The sequence below is a fragment of the Microchirus variegatus genome, assembly GCF_963457635.1.
Source record: "Microchirus variegatus genome assembly, chromosome: 9".
Lineage (NCBI taxonomy): Eukaryota > Metazoa > Chordata > Actinopteri > Pleuronectiformes > Soleidae > Microchirus > Microchirus variegatus.
The window spans coordinates 6,060,498-6,081,811 of NC_139810.1; positions in this window are offsets into that span (position 1 = coordinate 6,060,498).

The following is a 21,314-nucleotide window of genomic DNA, read 5'->3' on the forward strand; positions in this document are numbered from 1 at the left end:
GTTCAGAGGGAGTCGCGAGTGAATTCTCTCCCGCGAGCATCTCGCGACCTGTCCAGACACGCTCCCCTAAATGTATCATTGCAGAAAGCCATGAAACAATTTGAGCTGATGCTGCCAGTTTAAATAACTAAACCATGTGGTCAGAGCTATTATATCATTAATCTTCTCCGCGCTCTCTGCGCTCATGCATTGACAAGATATGGAAACACCCTCACCTTCAACCCAAAGAGGTAAAGAGATACCTGAAAGTACTTCTTTTGATATGTATCGCGCACACACACTTGCACACACACACACACACACACACACACACTCTTGAAGTCGCTGCCACATGCCTTTTCAATCACGTTATCTTTGTTTCATTTCCTGCCGCTGGACCTGAAAATGCATATCTGAGAAAGACTTAAGAAGACCGAGACGTGTCTGTTAGCAACACCAGGGCCGTTTCTAGCAGTTTGGGGGGCCCTATGCGAGATACTATTTGGGGGCCCCTATTGTTTTTTTTCAAACTCGAGGTAGAGATTCCTAACTTTTTCATATATTCTGTGATGATGCAGCAGGTAACAAGGTAGCATAACAAGGTAGCATAACAAGGTGGCATAACAAGGTGGCATAACAAGGTAGCATAACAAGGTGGCATAACGTAAAACAGTTTTAACCCATGATTCAAAAACAGTAAAAAAATAAATAACTAAACTTACTTCTAAATAAATATAATGGATTATAATGGGATTTTTACCTGATTACCCAACGAACACTTACATGCTTTGCAAATATATGCATAAATAATTGCATGCAATACATGCAAATAAAGACGGGTACTTTTAATTCTCAAAAATATAATAAAATATGAGTCTGAACTTGCAGCTTGGGGGCCCCCTGGTGGCTGAGGGGCCCTATGCAGCTGCATAGTCCGCATATAGCAAGAAACAGCTCTGAGCAACACGTACGGCGATTGAGTTCTTCACACACGTGTGTGTGTGTGTGTGTGGGTCTCTCTTCATGAGACTGATGTCATGAACTGTAATAACCACTTGTGTGAAGTTTTATGTCTGTGGCTGTGTGTAAATAACAGCCAGTGTTGCCTGTAAACAAGGTTCGAGGCCTCCGCAGAGATCCGACAGGTGCTATCTGAGGTCATTCTCTCCATTCCTATAAACATCATATTTCCATTCATCACGGTTTCCACCTGCGAGTCGCCGTTCAGTTTCCTAATCCACTTAAAAAAAAGAAAACGGCAAGGTAATGAGCACCGAGTGACCTCGCGGCGGTGGAAGGTCATCCCCGGTGACAGTGGTGGATGAGCCTGCGGTTCAGCGCCGGGTCAGAGGTTTGTCTGTAGGGCAGAAGGACACAGCTGGATGCTGGGCCTTCAGTGATGGTAATGAGATAAAGTAAAGAATGGGACAAAAGGGAAAGTGGATAAAGAGAGCGATAAAGGGGAGAAAAGAACCTCACTTTCACTTGCCTTTAATGATTTTACAGAGGCTTTATACCTACAGTATGTTGATTTATGGTTATTGTAATGGTATAGTGCTGTTGTTGGCTTTTACAATAGTGAATGCACATGACATTTTGTCTCTTCTTGGCCTAGTTAAATCCAGAAAGAAAGCCTGTTGGGCAGTGACTGCTGACTCTGTGCCAGACAGTGACAAACGCCCCTGAAGGCTTTCTGGCAAGAAATCTTAAAATGTTGCTAATTACTATCCAGTCATGAGCTGATGGTAATATTAGTAGGATACGATAGAGAGAAAAATCACTCTATAGGTAGAGAGACTGTGACACAGAGGGAGAGTAAACATGATCCGGTGCGTGATCGAATGTCACCAGCGACTCCTGAAGAAGAGAGAACAAAAACAGCAGCAGCAGTTGGAGCATTGTCAACTGGCAGCGACACCACAGCGATCGCATCCGTCGTAAATCACGGCTCCTCAAAGGCGTAAGGTGTCCACGGCGACTGTTAGCTCCCAACAATGCTGCGTCTGCTGTAGACGCGCAACTATGCTTTCATTGAAAAAAAACGGCAGCGTTTTGGCTCCTTTTCAGAGGGAATCTGTACATTTATACGCCTAAAAAAGATCCATCCTCTACTCTTTTTTTTTTTTGCAGCATTACTGATGAGAAACAGTAATGCTGAAAAATAAGGGATTTCTGTTATGAGACCAACAACAAGGTGAAATAACGACTAAAAGTAAGTGTTAATGGAGCTTTTCGTTACCCGTTACCCGTGTTTGTAAAGATACACTACCGCTAAAAAGTTTGGGGTCACCCATACATTTTTTTTTTGTTGTTTTCCATTAAAAGTCACGCTTTTATTCATCAAAAGAGTTGCAAAATTAATGGAAAATATAGTAAAGACATTTACAAGATTAGAAATAATGATTTTTATTCCAAAAAATTATTTTGCCCTTTCATCAAAGAACCAGCAAAACTGTTTTCAGCTGTGCTAACATCATTGCACAAGGGTTTTCTAATCATCCAATAGTCTTCTTACGCCATTAGCAAACACAATGTACCATTAGAACACTGGAAATGGGCCTCTATACACCTATGTACATATTCCATTAAAAACCAGACGTTTGTAGCTAGAATAGTCGTTTACCACAGTAACAATGTATAGAGTGTGTTTCTGATTCATTTAATGTTATATTCATTGGAAAAAAAGTGCTTTTCCTTCAAAAATAAGTGACCCCAAACAATTGAAAAGTAATGTACATTTTTGTTTTTATACTTAATTAAAGGTGCACTATGTAATAAATCTAAAGCAACTGGCCATAAAATCCTCCTAATATGTCACAGAGACTCAGGAATAATGTTCATATAACAAACTGAACTCACCAACAACAACAGTACAGACAAAATATTTGCAATAAAAAAAATATTTTGCAGACTGAAAATCATCTTTATGTTTTGAAATCATGTTTTGGCATGTGGCGCCACCTACCGCCATCTACCCATCATTGCAGGCAGTAGAGTCTCAGCTGCCGAGCAACCACGGGTTGCCAGTTAAGTCAGAAAACGAAACCTAAAAGACCTCGGTATTTTGAATTTGAATGTAGTAACCGTTTTTGGCCACATTCTTACATATGGCGCCTTTAAGTAAAAATAGAATCCTAAAAAAATACTTGATGACTCTGTCTTTTGTGTTTTTATTTAAAACATGTATCATACTGTGGAATTTCTTTCCAAGATCTATTTCCAGTGAATCAGCCGCCTGTTGTGTCTGTGAGTTTTCTGCTGATAGATTAATCACCGCAGGGCCACCCGGGCATCATCCTATATTAAAGCATACATCATAACCCCGCCTCAAAGAAGTCGTAAATCAGCGACCCAAATGACAATGATGCACTCATACATGATGATGAAGAATCTTGAGGGGAGGAGAACGTCGGCGTTCCACAGGTGGAAGCTTGCAGCAGGTGGCAAACCTTCAGAGGCACAGGTTAGCACATCAAAACATTTAGTGCTGCAGCATATAGGAGGATGCGCGCTGCCATCTTGTCATGTCATGAGCAGCCACATGAAAAAAAAACATATCCTCCATTTACATATAGAAAGCGGAGGTGTATAGATCTTTAAGGTTAAGTGCAGACAGCCCCAGGGCACAAACATGCTAAAACAGCCACGAGTCAATTATTTTGTAAAGCGGGGGAAAGTAGATACTTGATGGATTTACACAGATGGGGAGCACAGGAAGAGGAAACCATACCCCGGGCTCTGTTTTTGTAATATAAATAAAGCTCTGTCTGTCTCTGTGTCTGTCTCACAGGACTTTTTCTGTCCATATTGACCTGTACTCATCAGCCCCAATAGGTGGTGGCGTCCCGCAAGGCTCCATGTTAGGCCCCACATATTTTTTCTATATATAGGTCCATTTTTAAAATTTAAAGGCGCCATATGTAAGAATGTGGCCAAAAACGGTTACTACATTCAAATTCAAAATACCGAGGTCTTTTAGGTTTCGTTTTCTGATGCAACTGGCAACCCGTGGTTGCTCGGCAGCTGAGACTCTACTGACTGCAATGATTGGTAGACGGCGGTAGGTGGCGCCACATGCCAAAACATGATTTCAAAACATAAACATGATTTGCAGTCTGCAAAATATATTTTTTAAATGCAAATATTTTGTCTGTACTGTTGTTGTTGGTGAGTTCAGTTTGTTATATGAACATTATTCCTGAGTCTCTGTGACATATTAGGAGGATTTTATGGCCAGTTGCTTTAGATTTATTACATAATGCACCTTTAAATATTTGTTTTCCGGTGACAAAGTGCAGAACTATCTACCGTTAAAATAAATTAAAGAAAATATTGAATATTTTATAACAGGGATTGTTTAATTTAGTTTTTTGTGCGGGCACTTTAGCGCATGACGGGTTTCCGCCGTTTACAAGTTAGCTCCTTTAGCTGCGCTAACTGCTTTAGCAGCGTATGCGCGCCTACACTCGAACTGGAGCGGCCCGTTTATTAAACGAAAAGAGCAGCGCTACAAATAACCAGCGTACCTGTGTACCGCGTATGTGTTTAGCGTTACTTTAGAGCACGTGTGTCAAACTCAAGGCCCGGGGGCCAGATGTGGCCCGCCACATCATTTCATGTGGCCCGCGAGTCATTAATTGCTCTTAAAAATCTGTGCTAAAATAGGCCTATGCTGCTTTAAGGCATGCGTTGACCATAAACTACATTTCCCAGAATGCTGGGCGACGGGGCTGGGCTCCTTTACCCGCAAAGTGACGACACCGTCACTAGATCGCAGTGTATCATTGTATGTGCATCATGCGACGAGTGAAATAAGTAATAAATACAGAAAGTTATTTAGCAATATGTTTCGGAGTTGTTACCTTTATTTTGCATTATATTCGGTTACATTTATTCTGTATGACAGTTACATCTGGCCCTTTGAGGGTAACCATTATTCTGATGTGGCCCTCAGTGAAAATGACTTCGACACCCCTGCTTAAGAGACTCATTTTAAGAATCGGGAGTCAGGTAAACATGTTCCACGCCCGTCTTTTTCCGGCCAGTCGTCATGGAAGCGCGTCGTGCGTTAATGTGCGTTAACGTCGACGCCGTTAAGTTCCCAGCCCTAGTTTTTTATTTTCCAATCAGCTGATTCAAGCAGAAGAGTAGAATAATCAAATGTGCCGTGTTTCATGCCCAAAATAACAGTCGCCCCCTGCAGGTAGAAGCAAAACTCTGCTGCGTCTGGTTCACAACTTTGAGTGCTCACAATGTGGGACAGCGTTTCTCTGAGAAAACAGATATCTCAGATATGTGACAAGTTCGTCAGTTCTCTAATGACAGGTTTATCTGGAAGGGGAGACAGAGACAAACATTACCTCAGAGCGGCCTCCTCCACTCCTGCTGCTGCTGTAAACTTGTCGTACCCCCCAAAGACAGCGTCAGTTCATCGAGTCTGTCCTAGGGGGAAATTCCTTTCTACCACTGTCCCTCTCTTGAGCAGACTGGAGTTGTCAGCGCTGGGCCATACGATGATATATTTGTGTGTTTCAATAATGGAAAAAATTCCACTATTGTGAACACATGCTTGAGCAGCAAAGGCTGTAAACTGGAAAAAAAAAAAGAAAAATGAAGACACGCGTAGGATTAAGACGATTAAGTCAAAACTAGTCGGCGGATCAATACAAAAGGTGCAGAACTATACTTTCTATAGGAGAGCAGTGACAGGAGGTGAATCACATCACACTGGTGCTGTTTCACAGAGCAAATGTTAATCTGGCACACCTGTGATTCTTAAAGGAGCCGACAAAATTGGCCTAATGACTGAACGTGAAACGTATTAAAAATGATCTTTTTGCTTGTCGTAACTGTTTGGCTCTACTGTACAAAGTGAGAACAGACTGAGGCGCTGAGTCTTTCACAAGTTGCCTCAAAGCCAGTCGGGCAGGTTTTCTGTAATTACATGAAAAATGGCTTGGGTCCCTGCGGGGTTTTGGCCACATTTGAAACAGACAAGAAGAGGTGTCTTTGCACGCTTACGCTGTACTTAGATATGATATAAAATCTATATATACACTAACAGATACACTTTTAAACATATATACATGCAGTGTATGGACACATACAAATACATATGTACTGTAAAGACCAATTAAAATACAGTAGGGGGTCACACAACTATCCTTTTAAGGACTTCTATTCATTTCAGGAGCCCAAACAACCTTTACTAACATATCAATTCAGATCTTAGCCCCATGAGGTTCTGCCTCATTAGGACCACGTTTTTTGGTCTCCATGAGGACGGCTGGTCCTGACAAGATCAGTATTTACCACACACTGTCATGTAGGTCAGTGAGGGTCAGCTCTAAGGCCCACTTTACATTTCGCTTTTTCGCAACAGCGGGAACCCCGTGTAAAGAGAATGGGACCGTTTCTATGTTCCCCGCTGTGTATGTGACCGGGGAACATAGGACCCTTTCTCTAAAAAAAGGGTCCTATGTTCCCAGCAGTGTTGTTTTTGACAACTATCTTAGATTTAGTCTTAGTCTTAATCTTGTGGACGAAAATGCCTATTAGTTTTAGTCACATTTTAGTCACTTCTATATGTGATAGTTTTAGTCTAGTTTTAGTCGACGAAAACTCAAAAGGGGTTTAGTTATCTCGTCTCGTTATCGTCATGAAAAAAAGTGGCGTCAACGAAAAGATTTCGTCATCGTCATCGTTGACGAAAAACAACACTGGTTCCCAGCTGTTCACCAAAAAGGACCCGGGGAACATAGGACCCTAACCTTAACCCTTACCCTTACCCTTACCCTAACCCTAACCCTAACCCTAACTAGGTCTGATGTCCCCGATCGGGAAACATAGGACCCGGGGAACATAGGTACAACCCCAAGAGAATTCCCGCTGTCGTAGTCCCGCTGTCTTCAAATTTTCTCCCGACAACTGCGAATCGGTCACCCGACAACTCAGCGGGAGTCCCCGACAACTTCAAAGTGCGTATAAAGAGAACGCATCGGGCTCGCGACAGCGGGAGGTCAGGGTTTAGGCGATTAGCATATAGCGCGCACGCTAATTAGCATATACCGGCGGGGGTGAAGGAGGCCGCTGGACGCTGTACGTGGAGCACCTCCGAAACCAAGTGCCTGATCGGTATCTGGTATTTATCCATTATCTTCAAAAGAAGCTGGAGTCATCCAGGAACAAGATGGCCTACGTAAAAAATGCAACAGCAGATGCGGGAGGTCGGCTACGATCGTACAGTGGAGCGAGTAAAGAGGAAAATTGTAAGCGCCGTGGGTGTCCTGCCAGATTTCCGGGCGGTGTGTCTAAAGACGTTGCGACAGCGGCGTCCCGACAGTGGGAAATTGTGTCGCTGTCGTGAAAAGCGTTATGTAAAGTGGGGCATAGTTTTTTTTTTTTTAAACTATAGAGCTGGGTACGTTAGCAGTGTCGACATTAAAGCACATTAGCGCATGATGCGTTTCCATGACGACTGACCGGAAAAAGACGCACGTGACGTCATGTTTACGCGCTGTGACACCGGAGTCCGGGCACCGTTTACCAGTTAGCTCCGTTAGCTCCTAGCTAGTTACATGGGTTTTCTTCCACTGTCCAAAAAAAAACATGCAGAGATGAACTGATTAACTCTAAACAGTGTGAGTGGTTGTTCGTGTCTATGTAAATGCGTAAGTGCCATTTTACTGAGAGTTGCCGCCAACAACTGGTTAGCTTAGCTTAGACGTGATTTCTACCTACCTACATACCAAGGATCAATTAAAACAAGCTTATCGAGGCACATTTTGGGGGGGGAAAACCCTGCAGTTGGACTGCTACAGGCGGGAAGATACTGAAGATTAGCGTGAGCCCTCCTTTCATGGACGGAGGAGTCATGCTTTTATATCAAAGAAGTTATGTCATAAAGAAACAACCCAAAACAACCATGTTTTGCTCTGCACTAGCAACAAGCGAATGGAACTTCATAATATTAGCTAACGCGGCTGATATGTAGCCTGTGGTTTGATGGATTTGGGTAAGCGTGTGGGTGAGAGCAGAATCTGTCTGAGGCTCAGAAGCCTGCCAGATGCTTCTGTATCAACACCTCTTTTATCACCTGAAGAGAGTCATCCTGCCAACTATGACAGTAATTCCATCTGAGAGGGCCACACTGACAGAGGTTTCATCCCATCATGGATGAGTGGGACTGACTGAGTGCACATTTACCTTTCTTTCTTTTTTGACATCAGCTCTCTGTGAATTCTTCCTGGTATAGTAAGTCGCTGACTGTCGGACAATGTTTGGACTTCCTGAATTTATGCATTCATTAAAAAAAAAGAAGAGCAGCAGCACATTCCTGCTGAGTTGTGTGCCAACCTGCATAACTTTATTTGCACATGGAAGCTTCACTTCTCGCGTTGGCGAAGAGGCCGAAACAGAAGGTTAATCCTCCCACCTAACAGTCAAGGTCAGAGGTGTCAAACGCAAGGCCCGCGGGCCACATGCGGTCCCCCCAATCGATGACATGCGGCCCAACACTTAATATCATATTAAAATGAAAACATGGCCGACGACCTCCTCTTCATTTATACACAGTATGTGTGACTGAGGCACAGAAGCCAGTGAGGTGATAGAGTTATACTAAATAATGTTTGTTGTTTCTTTTTTTATTAAAAACACTTATCAAACATTTTTATCAATAATAAGACATTATCGCATTATTAAATGTATTACATTCAACACTGTATATAATAATATATATATATATCAGCTTGATTATTGTTTTAATTACAGTTGTCCATGTAATTTACTTCATTTTAGATTTATTTTTCATCAAATGTGTTTATATGGTGGAGTACGGAAGATTTTATTGAAGTTTTTCTCAGAATTCAGACTTAAATCTCAGAATTCAGACTTTTTTTCCTCAGAATTCTGACGTAGTGAATTCTGCCTTTTTTTTCAGAATTCTGTAGTGAATTCTGACTTGTTTATCAAATTCTGACTTTAATTTCTGACTTTAATCTCAGATTTCTGCCTTTTTTTCCACAGAATTCTGACTTTAATTTCTGACTTTAATCTCAGATTTCTGACTTTTTTCACAGAGTTCAGACTTTAATCTCAGAATTCAGACTTTTTTCCTCAGAATTCTGTAGTGAATTCTGACTTGTTTCTCAAATTCTGACTTTAATTTCTGACTTTAATCCCAGATTTCTGACTTTTATCACAGAATTCAGACTTTAATCTCAGAATTCAGACTTTTTTCCTCAGAATTCTGACTTAGTGAATTCTGACTTTTTTCTCAGAATTCTGTAGTGAATTCTGACTTTAATTTCTGACTTTAATCTCAGATTTCTGCCTTTTTTTCCACAGAATTCTGACTTTAATTTCTGACTTTAATCTCAGATGTCTGACTTTTTTCACAGAATTCTGAATTACTGATTTTAATCTCAGAATTCTGACTTTTTTTACCTCACAGAATTCTGATATTTTTCTCAGAATCCCGAACTTTTCTTTAAACTCAAAATTCTGACCTTAATTTCTGACTTTAATTTCAGAATTCTGACTTTTTTTTCTCCAAAATCTAACTTTAATCTCCAAATTCTAACTTTTGTCTCAAAAAGCATACATCATTCCATATACATATTTTTTTTCAACACTTTTACTTAAAATCATATTGCCCAATACTGATCCTCCACTATATCTTTCTCTCGACCGGCCCCCTCTTGACCAAACTATTTGCTCATTGGCCCCCAGGACATTTGAGTTTGACACCCGTGATTTAAAACTCAAAACAGCATCATGTAGAATCCTGGTTAAAGAAAAACAACATCAACCAAATCCCCACACTGCCTGATGACTTTGTGGCTAAGGTAAACACATTGACTCGTGTTGTTTTACACTTGCCAGATTACACAAACAGCCCCAACGCGAGCCTCATGCTATCATCAGCCGATCGCGTGGCAACACTCAGAATGTATATCGTGTGGAGAACGTGCCAAAATGCCGCCGTGTGCTTTTAATAGCCTCAGGTGTTGAGGTAAATTGACTTATGCTGTGTTTTGCGGGAAGTCAACAAATGTTTTCATTGTACTTTTTCCTTATCTGTCGCCTCAGTCATGAAAGCATCGGAGTGAGTTTTAGCCGTGACTCTTTCCATAACATCATGAGTGGGGGATTCCTATCTGTTCTTGTGTGTTGGAAAATCTTTATTTTTTAAGATGATGATGATGATGATGATGTGAAGTGAGAAATCAGTCAGTCATGCAAACAGACATGGGGATTTTTTTTTCTTCTTCAGTGAGCATAATCTACAGACCAAATGCAAACAAACCAAAGAGACAAAGGGATCTTTGAAGGCACAATAATGGCCAGAAAACAACACTTTATACCATTGCGGGTTAAAATCCATCAATATTTTCCATTATATGTTGAAGGAATTTGAACAACAACATAACATTCTCATCCAATTTGACTGTATATCAATCACTGTATATGTGCAATATCCATATCCTTATTAAATATCCTTATTTAATAGCTCAACCTTGTTTCCTTATACTGTTAATACCATTTCAATACTGTGTATATTCTGCAGACCGGTTATAATGTACATTCTACATTCTATTTTTAAACCTATTTTTATAGTCAGTGTTAATATCTTTATATATTGTATTTCTTTTTGATAATGCATGTTTATTATTTATTATCCTTATCTTTATTGTCTCGCTGCTGTAACACTGGAAATTGCCCCACTGCGGGACTAATAAAGGACTATCTTATCTTATCTTATACACCAGGGGTGTCAAAGTCATTTTCACTGAGGGCCACATCAGCATAATGGTTACCCTCAAAGGGCCAGATGTAACTGTCATACAGAATAAATGTAATTAAATATAATGTAAAATAAAGGTAAATACTCTGTGGAATATTGCTAAATAACTTTATTTATTAATTTATTACTTATTCAATTTCACTCGTCGCATGATGCATATGCACTATACACTGTGATCTAGTGGCGGTGCTGTCACTTTGCGGGTAACACAATTGCCATGCATTGTGGGAAATGTAGTTTATGGTCAACGCACGCCTAAAAGCAGCATGGACCTATTTTAACACAGATTTTTAACACCAATTAATCACTCGCGGGGCCACATAAAATGACGTGGCGGGCCACATCTGGCCCCCGGGCCTTGAGTTTGACACATGTGGTATACACCGTATCAATCCCTACCGAATCGCTGCATCTCCACTCTTTCTTAAGAGCAGCACAACATGCCACAGCAGAGTCCATAACACTATGACGATTTAACCCCGATGAGGAGAAACGTCTTTTTGAAATAACAAACACACTTGAAGCCTGCTTCATTACGTGACATGACACTGTGTGTTTTTTGTCCAACACGAGCCTCGACTCTTCGTATTTGTTCGACGTTTGCCCGTCGCTCGGTCGCAGAAAAACTCAATCACCCTGGTTGATATCCACTCAGTAGTAGACCGTATGCATTCCATTGTTGGTCGACTGTGAGAACCAGGGCAGGAATGCCTTGCGCCAGCTGAGGAGATGTCAGGTATGAAGCCACGCCTCCAGTGCTTTTGGAACACAAAAAGATGATGCAGATTAATTTGTGCGGTCTTCAAAAGAGCTCCCGGGCACAGCTGTGCTTTGAGCTAATTGCCGACGTTGGCGTGCTAACACAGAGACGATGACAGCAACACGGAACGCGGCGATGTTTACCGAGTCCAAGTTTCACAGCGCCTTACACACAGCGCCTTTGATGTTGACTCACATGGTTGCCATTCACCCTTTCAAACACACACTCGTACAGCACCTACCTGTATATGCAACACTTTTCCTATCACACGTCTTTCTTATCTGTTCATACTCTGCCGACACAGCTGCCCAGAGCGAGCTAGGTTTATGTGTCTTGTCCAGGATCGCTTTAACGTGAAGATTAGCAAGGATCAAAGTTAGAAGACCACCAGCTTCATCTATTGCGCCCCAATAGTTTTCTAATCGTCACTGATACATTTCAGTCAGAATCTCACAGTGATGATATAGGAAAGTCATGGCATGTCCACTGTCAAGACCCACGGTCAGATTTTGTATTGTAACGCCTGCACCCAGAGGCGATTCTAGAGTCTGTAGGGGCCCTAAGCAAACATTCCCAGGGGGCCCTTCCAATCGGTGTTCATCACCATGAATTTTAATTTATGAAATTCGAAAAAAAAAATTTTTTTCGAGATGAATGAAATAACATGGAAAAACCTTGTTATTAAAAAATTATGTGAAACTATAAATGTAAAGAACAATAAAATACTGTAAATAGCTTTTAAAAAAATTATATAAACGTGGTAAAAAAAAAAAAACATTACACTGTAAAGAACCCACATTATAAAACAATATAAATATATAGAACAATAAAATACTGTAAATAAATGAAAAAAACATATATATTCTGAGTAAAAAAAGATATGCATTACACTGCAAATAATCCTCTTAATTTTCCAACTTGCAGAAAGATATCTTCACACAGGTTAAAGTGAGGTGGGGCCCCTTTAGGGAGGTTTCCTACTGAGATGTCATTGGAAATCGCCCATTGTTGTTTAAGGGGGACGAGGAGGCGGCTGGTCACTGCACATTTCAGTAAAAACAGCCCTCAGGCTCCAAGTGTCGGGGGCCCCCTATCAGCTCGGGGGCCTCAAGCAGTTGCCTGCCTTGCCTGTTCACAAGCTGCGCCTCTGCCTTCACCTTTGGGTTTATAATATATTATTTATGGCGCCAGGGACCGGACCGGGACAGGAAACCAGCCCTGGTCACGTCATGTTGCTCAGCTGGTAAAGACTTTGAAACCAGAGTCCAGGTTTAGCAACCTATTCACGACAGACACATGCCTTCAACTCTTATTATGTTGATGTAATCTGACTCCAGATGTGAAAGAAAGGCAGAATTCTTTCATTTGTTCGCTCCTGCGTGGCTTAGATTAGATTACATTGCCTTTTAAAAATGATAATTTCAACAATGAAAATGAAATTATTATAAAACAGTGCAACTGTTGGGAACTCTGAAGGGAAGAGTGGCCCCTGGGAATCTTCACATTATCAAACCTGTCCCTATTTAAAAATAAAGCTTTGGACACCCCTGTCCTTTAGGGACCATTAATTTCTGGACTTTTCCCCCCCTAAGCTTACGTAAAAATATAAATTCTTTTGAGATAATAATGGATGGTATGGGGTTGCATTATTTGAGACTTGATTGTAGGTGTGAATGTGAGATCGAGTGCTTATTTGTCTCTGTATATCGACCCCATGATTGGCTGGTGTAGCCTGTATCTCACATAACGTCAGTTAGGATTGGCTCCACCAGGAACCCTAACCATGGATTTCCACTGGACGCGTTACAGCTGCGGAACTTTAGCGGCGCGGTTCTGCTTCGTCCAGCGTCAAACCCTACCGGGCGCGTCACAGCAGTGGCGCGGTGCCTTGGGAGCCAGCGGTATTCACGGAAGATCGCGAGATAAACTTGAACGAACGCGAGTTCGCGAGATCCCCAACACAGCTTCTTTTCATTCTCCGACGTGGAAGAACTGTTGATCTGGTGTCATAAATGATTTTATGTTTCTCCACTTCAACAATCAGTCTCTCGTCGTACATTATGACTCTCCGAGACGCTCTGATTTATTGACTGTTGACCTGGCAGCACCAGTCACGACATAATGTTGATGTGAAGTTGTGACAGGCTGTATGACCTGCGTATTGTGTTTTATTTTGAAAGGGGGGCGGAAACGTTTTACTTTGAGTCTGTGTCGCACTTCCTGTCTGGTGCGATCTGCTCTGTTGAAATTTACGAGGTTCAGCAGCGGCAACGGCAAAAATAGAACTGCTACCTACCCATAGCAGGGTCGTACCTATGTTCCCCGGGTCCTATGTTCCCCGGGTCCTATGTTCCCCGTTTTTCCCAAAAAAGGTCCTATGTTCCCCACTTTGTATGTGACAGGGGAACATGGGACCCTTTTTTTGAAAAAGGGTAGGGTTATGGTTAGGGTAAGGCTAAGGGTTAGGGTTAGGGTTACGGTTAGGGTTGGAGAAAGGGTCCTATGTTCCCCGGTCACATACAAAGCGGGGAACATAGGACCCGGGGAACATAGATACGGTCCCTCAATAGCACTAGGGTTAGGGTTAGGGTTACCCCTTAGCTGACGTGCCGCGGCTGTAACGCGTCCAGTGGAAATCCAGGGTTAGGGTAAGTGCTATTGTGGGCAGCCCATGGCCAAGAGGAAAGGGAACGGGTTTGTATCTGGAAGGTCGCTGTTGTGATCCCAGGACGGGCCAAGGGCTGGGGTTCCCCTGAGCGAGGCACTCAATCCCCAATCCTTGGTGCGGATAAGTGCAGCCACTTCTCCTGATCTTGTCACTATCACTAATTGTTCAGTGTGCAACAGTTACGAATTCTAATACTGTAGATAATAGATGTTGGACAGATGAGAAATTTGGACAAAATCTGTATTTTGCCATTTCCTTAGCTATGTTTAGATGCCTATTGTTCCAGTGTGATTGGAGGAAATATAACTGTGGTGTGGCCTGAGGATCACACTCGCCTCAACATCGACCAGGCTTCTAATCTAGACTAAGTACAGAAGAGAGAAACACACACATGTTTCCCACATTTAGCTGTGTTTGAAGCTTTGATTAGAGTCTGTCGGATGAACTGCAACAAATCCAGTCGCCTCAGACCACAAAGATCTGCGTTCTCATTGTGCATCTTTGATATCATTTGAGTCATCATCTCCTGTGGGAACAAGTCTGAAGATAACCCATTCAGGAAGCCCATATTAGAGTCAATGAGGCAGAGGAGAGCAAAAACACAGAAAACACAACCCTGCAGGTAAAAGTATTCACGTAAAAAAGAGTTGTCAAATGCGATGTCGTGCAAAAAGAGGGAAAAGGGCCGAGCTACTGAATGTTGATGGAACAGGAAGAACATGCACATATGAATCATAATGTGATGCCATTGCACTTTCAAGAAAGCTCAGATAGACATCAATACTGTATTTGTTCATCCAGACCAAACAAAACTTCCTGTATCAGAGGTAGAGTATCCGGCCGAGGTGTCAAAGATCTTTGGTACAGCAAGGTCACTTGAGTTGAAAAGTGAAGATTAAAATATGACGATAAAGACAGATGTTCTGGAACTTGAAAGCTTGGTTTGAGAGTGACGTACAGTAGATCACAGTCAAGGGACCTTTTTCAACTGTGTGAACTGTGTTTCACCAATCATCGAGGGAGATAAGCACCAAGCCAAAATAAATAAGGCTGCGTCACCATGTTTGTTTTCTCTTTGTTTTTTTTCCTCTCTGCACGTCTCTTTTTGGATGCACCGTCATGACAGCCCGTCATTTTGTTGTCAGGTAATTCATTTGTGCAAATTAGGCAGGTTGTCAATGTCCATCCTTACTGAGATGATCTTCTTGGTCAACATGAAAGCAGTCAAGCAAATATCAGTCAATGCCACCGACAGGGACGAAATGCACATGTGCCATTTTACTTAGCGTTACCGCCAACAGCCGGTAAGCTTAGCTTGAACTCATATGGTGCGTTTACACTAAGTGGAACAGTTCGAATTGGTGCAGTATGTATTTTTTGGGATTTCCATTAGGAATAAGACCAAAATAACCGGCCCCAACTGTTCTGTTTTTTGGTACCCTTCCCTTTGGGTATGCACGGTACAGGTACAGCTCCTGGTGTTGTTGTATGGCAGTGCTCCACAGTGCCACCTAGCCACCTGGCATGCATACTACATCAAATTTCACACACTTTAGCGTCACCATGTGCATGCAGATTTCCATCCAAAGACGCCCGTCTAAACACGAAATAAAAAGAAACACAACGCCACTTTTGCGGGTTTTGTGTTCAGATCGTCGTGTAAAGCTAGCCTGAGCTGCTGGATGTCCTCCATTGTTGTCTGGATGTCATCGTTTGTTGTTGGCTCACCGGTACAGTGCAGGTCTGCATATGCATGGATGTTTTTCCAGCTATGTCCTAATTTAAGGCACTTTTTCTGCCAAAACAACAGCACAAATTGACCCATGCTACTCCCATTACCCATAGGGTTTGCATTATTTCAGATTTGCTGGTCATCTGTTGTCTGCTCAGTTACAACATTCAGCTTCTGAATCTCTGTACAATCAGGTGTTTTCAGGGTTCTGAGCAGATCTGCATCTGCAGGCTCTGGCCACACTGTGAAATGTTGGCTCAGAGCTGCCCTCTGTGTGCATGGCTGTGGTTGTGCATGAGATTCTCCGTGTGTGTGTGGCTTCTTTGTGCATGTGTGTGTCCTTTGCAGTAAATAAATGTAAATTGAGAGGTACACAATGCAAACAGAGGAGTGGAAGGGAGGAATAGACATTAGACACATTGCACATTTTCCATGAAACAACACAAACTCTGTTTGTACATTTCAGGATTGGCTCATGACGTCTACCTTCTTCTTTCTTTTACAGTCAGGATCAAGAATGTCTCCTGCTCGTCTCTGATCAACTAAGAGTAAAAGGAAAAAAAAGGACAAGACTTCTTTTTTAAATCAGGCAGAAAGGAATGCACATGTACCCTCAGCTCGCCTGGAGGCCTTAGCTTTGCACCAAACGTGTTTTTGAAAAAGCAGCAAATGAGACTAATAGCACCTACTAGGGGCTCCCACATGCACATGACTGTATCATAACCCGCCATTGTGGCAGAACTCCAGACTTCCTTTTTTTTTTTTTTTTATCCGTATGATATACAAATGATTAACACGCGACAAATAGCACAAAAATAAAAGGGTAAACTGAGACATTTTGTGTTTATACACTTTGCCCTAGCGCTAATGTTACTGTCATAAATTACCCCGTCATTAGTTATTCTCTATGGAGATTTGATACTAATCTCACAAAATGCGGAATCTTTTTTTCCAGGCCTGACTTTATAATCCTATAATGATTCTGTCCTTTAATTTTAAAGTCAAAAGCAGTGCTCTCCTGTACCTGTTCCCTCTGTGTGTGTGTGTGTGTGTGTGTGTGTGTGTGTGTGTGTGTGTGTGTGTGTGTGTGTGTGTGTGTGTGAGTGTGAGTGTGAGTGTGGGAACACATGCATACAAGTGGAGGCATGAGTGTGTGTCTGTGCACTTTCACTAACACTTCTAACACGTCCACCTGCTGCTGTTGCTGCTGCGTTGCGGCTCTTTGTCTCTGTGCACGTGTGAAATCCTGACCCACCGTCAGGAAGATGCCCACAAATAAACACTTCACACGGCTTTTTTCTGGTGAACTCACCCCTAACCAAAACATCCAGCGCTCAATAGATCCTCCAGCTTGAATGTTGTCAGTGAGACACAGGAGAGTTTCCCTGCCGCTGTCTCTAAAGTAATAAAAAACCACCTTAATGAAACAAAGGCTAAGTATTTCAAACTCTATCTATCTATCTATCTATCTATCTATCTATCTATCTATCTATCTATCTATCTATCTATCTATCTATCTATCTATCTATCTATCTATCTATCTATCTATCTATCTATCTATCTATCTAGTAAGCGTGCTAGTTAGCTTGTGAGCTACCAAGCTAGAATCTATCTATCTATCTATCTATCTATCTATCTATCTATCTATCTATCTATCTATCTATCTATCTATCTATCTATCTATCTATCTATCTATCTATCTATCTATCTATCGTGCTAGTTAGCTTGCAACCTATCTATCTATTTTGCTAGTTAGCATGCTATCTATCTATCTATCTATCTATCTATCTATCTATCTATCTATCTATCTATCTATCTATCTATCTATCTATCTATCTATCTATCTATCTATCTATCTATCTATCTATCTATCTCGCACGCTAGTTAGCTTGCAAGCTATCTATCATCTTGCTAGTTAGCATGCTATCTATCTAGCATGAATGTTGTCAGTGAGACAGAGGAGAGTTTCCCTGCCGCTGTCTCTAAACTAATAAAAAAACACCTTAATGAAACAAAGGCTAAGTATTTCAAACTCTCATTAAAACATTCTCAAACGCCATCCTCCTCATTTGCCGGCTGCTAAATTGTGCCAAGACAAAGGAGGGGGATTTCACAAAATAACACACACAGACAATTAAAAACACACTGTATTCATGGGATTAATTGGAATATTGCAAATAACAGGGATGCGATGTTTCTTACGTGGAGTCAGATCAATAACGCCGCCTCTAAATGAGCAAAATCCTTGATGACAAAGGTTGAAAAGCCTCCCCAGCTTAGCCTTCGCCTTAGTAGTGGCACCGTGGGGACACCTAACATAGAATTAAATGCAATTATGAAAAAATGTTTCCAACCAAAGAGATGTCTGTATTCATTTCACACAGCCCCCGGGTGCTGAGAGGATATGGCAGTCCTTTTCATATTGGCAGCTGTTTGATCAGACTAACAGCGCCTCTTTAGCCATAGCGTAGCTGCAGGTCTGATCTAAATATCTCACCAGATTCAAAGGAGACGCCACGTCTCCAATGCACTCCAGGCTCTTTCCATAATTTCACTGAGCACAGAGTTACTCAGTAGTGGCCTCCATTTTTTTTTTCTCCTTCCAGGACACAAAAGATATATGAAATGATGTATTTGCCCCCGCAGTGTTTTTCAGTGTCGCAGCTTGAAATCTTCAGCAGGGTGTGAAATGTTCACTGTAGGAGCATCTGATAGCAGCTAGACTGATTGTAACTGATAGTCCTCTCTCCGTGAATTGTGGGTAATAACAGGGAAAGTATACAAGAGCCGGGGAGAAAGAGTTCAGCACAGACAGTGACAGTGAAAGAGGTGTTCACATATAGCTGGCACGGTTCTGTGTTTTGTGTTGATCGTGGTTATCAGAGCCATAGTAGATGACTGATAACTGAGGTGTGGTGTTGTGTAAGTGTGTGTGTGTGTGTGTGTGTGTGTGTGCGCGCGCGCTCCTGTACGATGTGAATGACTGCACAACAAAGAGTCTGAATGGATTTAGTCAAAGCTCAAACACTGATGCAGCTGCATTCCGGGAGCTTTATGATGTGAAACACCAAAGGAAAGGAAACAATGATCACATTCACAAGATGTTGTTTTCTTCTACTTTTATCTGAAGAATTTCTTTTTTTTCTTTCTCTGTTTCTTACCATAATGTGTCTGACCTCAGACGAAGTAAGTAAGTAACACATGTACTGTAGTCAGTGTCGTAGGTGAGACACGACTGAACTTCAAGTCTGAGTCCATTCTGTGTCATTAAAGTTATAGTGAGTGCCAAGACATCTATCTATCTATCTATCTATCTATCTATCTATCTATCTATCTATCTATCTATCTATCTATCTATCTATCTATCTATCTATCTATCTATCTATCTATCTATTTTGCTAGTTGGCATGCTATCTATCTATCTATCTATCTATCTATCTATCTATCTATCTATCTATCTATCTATCTATCTATCTATCTATCTATCTATCTATCTATCTATCTATCTATCTATCTATCTATCTATCTATCTAACATGCTAGTAAGCTTGCAAGCTATCTATCTGGCTAGTTAGCATACCATCTATCTATCTATCTATCTATCTATCTATCTATCTATCTATCTATCTATCTATCTATCTATCTATCTATCTATCTATCTATCTATCTATCTATCTATCCAGCATGCTAGTTATCTATCTATCTATCTATCTATCTATCTATCTATCTATCTATCTATCTATCTATCTATCTATCTATCTATCTATCTATCTATCTATCTATCTATCTATCTATCTATCTATCTGTCTAGCTATCTAGCTATCTATTTATCCAGCATGCTAGTTAGCTTGCAAGCTATCTTTCTTGCTAGTTAGCATGCTATTTATCTATCTATCTATCTATCTATCTATCTATCTATCTATCTATCTATCTATCTATCTATCTATCTATCTATCTATCTATCTATCTATCTATCTATCTATCTATCTGAACTAAGTACTGCAAATGCAGACTAAACGTTTCCATAGATACTGCTGCTTCTTCACGTAGAAGGTATTTAATTTCCAAAGTTTTATTTTGAAATTGTCACGACTGGTACAGTTACCATAGAGCATTGGTTCTCAAAGTGCAGCCCGGGGGCCAATGGCCGCCCACAGAAACATTTCTGGCGGCCCGCAATGAATTAAAGTGGAAAGTTTTAATCCAGGAGCTGCTAAGCTTGTTACATGTTTATTGGACATTACTGGATACAGACCAATAAGTGTAAACTGTACAACTGCAATCTGGTCATTAAAATGATTACGAATGGGATTTCTTGTTTTTTTTCCTTTGGCGGCCCTCAGTACAACGTTGGGTTCCTAAATTGGCCCTCAGGTATCAAAACTTTGAAAACCCCTGCCATAGAGCCATGGTTCTCAAAACTGTTTTGGGAGTTCCAAGCAACACAAAATTGCTGTTACTGTGAAATATTTATGTATTTATTTATTATTTTATTTTTTTAAATGCTGCTTTCACAAAACCTACCTAAAACACAGATGTGATCCTCTTCTCTTCATACCTTTGCAGTGACGTTGTTCCAACATGATGAGAATTTCCACTGAAGCTTTTCCCTTTTCTTTTCTTTTTTCCCCTTCTTCTACGGCCAGGAAAGTAGCTGTGTTTCAGGTGAAGTTCCCTTCTTTTTTCTTTTCTCCACTTGTTTGTCACAAGAAGTCATGTGAAGAGGTTTTTTTTTGGGGGGGGGGGGGGGGGGGGTTTCCTCACTGCAATGAGGGCATTATGTGGGCGTGTTCCGTGCATCAGTGACAAGTTAGTGACAATTAGACAGGAATAATAACAAATCAAGCTGTCATTAAAAACACTATTATAAGGAGCACATACAGGGAAGTGTGGCGTGATTTATGCTGATTGCCGCTTGTGTTTGTGAGAGAAGAATATTGAGCAGCTGTCAGTCACATAAAAAGCCACAGATAATCACACAGGCACAGAGGCGGTTCTAGAGTCTGCAGGGGCCCTAAGCAAAATTTCCCAGGGGGCCCTTCCTTCCAACAAGTGTTCATCACCATTATGTTACAAATAATCTGACACCAACGAAAAATGTATGAGTTCAAAATATTTTTTTTTTTTCAAAATGATTGAAATAACATGGAAAAACCTTGTAATTAAAAAGTATGTGAAAATATAAATGTAAAGAACAATAAAATACTGTAAACAGCTTTAAAAAACTATATAAACTAAATAAAAAATAGATTACACTGGAAAGAACCCACATTATAAAACAATATAAATATATAGAACAATAAAATACTGTAAATAACTGAAAAAACATATATAAACTGAGTAAAAAAAGATATGCATTACACTGTAAA